At 36.1% G+C, this 3,471-nt stretch overlaps 1 long non-coding RNA gene across 2 annotated transcripts; it reads right to left on the bottom strand.

Moving 5' to 3' along the window:
* Nucleotides 1–1,225: 1,225 nt before the first annotated feature.
* On the bottom strand, nucleotides 1,226–2,807 carry LOC116404014. 2 transcript variants are annotated; one of them, XR_004216950.1, is made up of 3 exons: nucleotides 2,433–2,807; nucleotides 2,257–2,333; nucleotides 1,226–1,541 (listed from the first exon to the last, which is right to left on the bottom strand). It is a non-coding gene; the product is annotated as an uncharacterized LOC116404014 (long non-coding RNA). The 2 variants fall into 2 exon arrangements; XR_004216949.1 differs by having other exon boundaries at nucleotides 2,438–2,807.
* Between the last annotated feature and the right edge of the window lie 664 nt (nucleotides 2,808–3,471).

Below are 3,471 nucleotides of genomic sequence, written 5' to 3'. Positions count from 1 at the left end.
TTTTTCTCTCCAATCTCCGCCATGGCAGTCTCGACTGCTACATCAGCCATCATGACGGACATCACATCTGGGTGTGCTTCTTTCAGTGACCTGCTAGAGGCAGAATCATAATCATTATATAGGAGGATTTTCCTTGATGACAATTCCAGCTTTAGGAGATTCCATCAATTGCTTCAGGATGCTCTGCGCGATGGCGGAACCTTGGTCTTGCCCTTGGATGATCCCCTTGGAACGACTACGGGTGATAGGTCCCGTGTAGGTGTCGCTTGCAGCTGAAGATTTGGATGCAGCTTTCTTTGATGCCATTGATTTGCTTGTAGATCTAGATGATGAGAGAGAGATGAGAGGTAGAGATGGTCCCACTGGGCGTGCCAATTTGTTCGCACGAGATTTCCGGAGAAATTTAATTCGTGGACTTGAACTTGGGTTGATGTTGTATTTTTGTTGATTTGATGCGATGCGGTTCAATCTCTAGAATTTGATCCTCTGATTCTCTCTCAACTGTATGTCTACGCTTGATTTGGAGGAAGCGGAGCACGTGATGTTCTTGAAGTTTGTTGAACGTCTACGCTTGATTTGGAGAAGCGGAGCACGTGATGTTCTTGAAGTTTGTTGAACGTCTACGCTTGATTTGGAGAAGCGGAGCACGTGATTTTCTTCAAGTTGGTTGAATGCTTACGCTTGATTTGAGGAAGCGGAGCACGTGATGTTCTTGAAGTTGGAGTCTTGGAAGAAAGTTTGTATCTTCAAAAACAGCTTCAATCTTTCGAGGATGGTCAACTTCAAGAAGTTAGGGAGTCTTCTAGCTTTTGGAAGAATTCTCTCTGGATCTTCTAGAGTCAAAATTTTCCAACCCCTGCAAATGAGGAGAATTCCTCTATTTATAGAGTTCACTGGTGGGCTTTATGGGTTTGAACTTGGTTGGTCCATGGACCAGACCCAATGGGCTCAACCATATGGACTTAGGTTATATTTAGTCTTTGGGCTCAATTAAGCTTATTTTTTTTGGCTTAATTGAACTAAAATGATTAACTTAATCCAACGATTAATATGAAAACATGTGGCATTATTAGAATGACCAATTTATTTATTTTAACTCTTTAATTTGGGGCATGTGTCAATTTTAATTAGTCCCAAATTTAATTATTTGTACTTTTCATCATTAACTTAATAAATGATGTGGCAACTTGTAATTGGTCTCAAAATTTCTTATTCAACAGACGCCAAGCAGTTAAGATAGTACCCTTCGCAACACCACATTTCTTAAGTGAGCTGGAATTTCAGAATGCGGCAATGGGGTTTTCCAAGTTTCAAACCATAGACTTTAGAAATGGATAATGTTTATTTTTCAGAAACTAAAATCAGATAGTAACCAAAAAAGACTAATCACTAGGAAATGTTATAAAAACCAAATCATATGCAATGTCTAAAAATATTATGGTTACTTGGAACGATTCGCTAACGCCTCAGAAAGAGAATCGAATATCCTTTCAAATGCATCCTTTTGAAGAATAACTCCAAGCACTTTCTGAAGTTTCCTTCTGAAATAAATACATATAGATTCCTTTCTTATTCTTTCAATAGCAAATGGTTGAGAAAGCAAAATAAATGGAATGAAACATTGAGAAATCATAATTTAGAACCAACAAATGGTGTCATATTGTCAAAGCAGATGAGTGAGGTGAAAAATAAAGACAATTAATAATCAATAATGTTACCTAGCAATCACAAGTAAACAATCATTTTCTGTAACAAAATTCTTTCGATTGATGAGTGAAAAGATAGAAAAACCAAAGGATCTTACAAAACACGACTACAATCAACTTGCCAATTGAAAAAAAGGACTTAATCACACATAAAAGTGAAAGAGTACAGTGATGTTTATGTAAAACTAAATCACACATAAAATTAATTATTTATTTTGCATTAAAACTTATGGAACAGCACCTAAAAGATACCAAACTTTGATGGAAATTTCTTCAAAATCCTCCAAATCTATAATATTTCATCCAAAACCTTATGGGTAACATTAATTTATGTCAAAACCAAATGGGTATTCAAGGAATCTAAGAAAACTCACTGAAATATTTGTCAAAAACCTTACTGAGAACTTGTCAAAATCACCTTAACTCCACTGGATAACACGATAACAACCTTTTTAAACTAAAGTATAACATTCCAAAATCACCAGTAATTTAATTTTGCACCAAACACTTAATGGATATCCATGACATTCAAGAAAACCAAGATTCTCACCAACTTTATGTCAAAAGAGCCAAAAACCGATCTTCTTATCGACTGGACAGCAACTCAACTCTTTCAAAACTTCAAATCTAACAATGAAATGTAATGGATATTGTTAAACTCAAGCCTAAACTATATATTAAAAAAGTTTCAAGAAACCCAACCAAAATATACAAAAATAAGAATACATTACTCAAAAACTCCAAGATCCAACTTCGGAAGACAAGATCGTGTGTGTGAGAGAGAGTGATCGAAGCGGCTCTGAACTAATACAAACAACTTCGGAGAGCGCAACGGTGACGTTTGGTGGTCAGTGTGGGGAGGGTGGCTTTAGCTCCACGAAGAAGATGATAATCTTTGTTGCCATTCACTTAATCCTTTTCAACTCTCACTTACTCTCCTTGTAAAACAACACAACAATAGTTTATGCAAGAACCCATCACAAAAATTCAAAGATTGATTCCAAAACGAAAATGAGAAATAAATGAAACCCAAATCAAATGAAGAAACCCAAGGATTCTTGAGGTGGAAGCATGATGAAGATTGGTTGCCGTTCGCGATCTAAGGTCTTAATACATACAAGTTGTTTTTTAGCTGAATAAATATGTACACTATTCTTAGAAATGAACTCTTCATTTAAAAAAACAAATATAACTGAATATAATTGTTCAATAAGCAACAAAATAGAAATAAAGTTCCTCTTAATCTTAGAAACCATGTTCAAGTTTTCTAAAAAACAAGATTCTATTTTTTGAAAAATAAAAACTTGGCATCTTCCACTGCATGAGCTGAAATGACATCTCCTGTTTCAACCTTGAGCATCATCTCACCCTCTTCCAGCTACTGGAAGGAACTAGTTTTCTGTAAAGAAAAACAAACATGATTAGTGGCTCCTTAATCAAGTATTCAGATTTTTTGGTCATTTTCCACTAAACAAGTTTCCAAGACAAGTAAATCATATTTACCTTCCTTTTCCTTCTTTCTCTCAGCAAGGTACTTGAGGTAGTTTCTCTTCTAGTGTCCATCCACATTGCAGTGGTAGCACTTTTACTTGTCGGCTACCTTAGCCTTCCCTTTTTCCTTAGCAGCAGTAGCAGTAGGATCATTCCCTTTCCCTCCTTTCTTCTTCTGGATTTTCTTTGACCTAAGGAATGAAGGTGCAGATCACTTGGTTCCAAAGGATGAACCCTTCTAAAACCTTTTAGAATGGGCAACATTTGCCTCTCC

This window comes from Cucumis sativus, chromosome 5 (genome assembly GCF_000004075.3).
Source record: "Cucumis sativus cultivar 9930 chromosome 5, Cucumber_9930_V3, whole genome shotgun sequence".
NCBI classification, from domain to species: Eukaryota; Viridiplantae; Streptophyta; class Magnoliopsida; order Cucurbitales; family Cucurbitaceae; genus Cucumis; species Cucumis sativus.
This window is presented reverse-complemented; position numbering and strand designations above follow the sequence as displayed.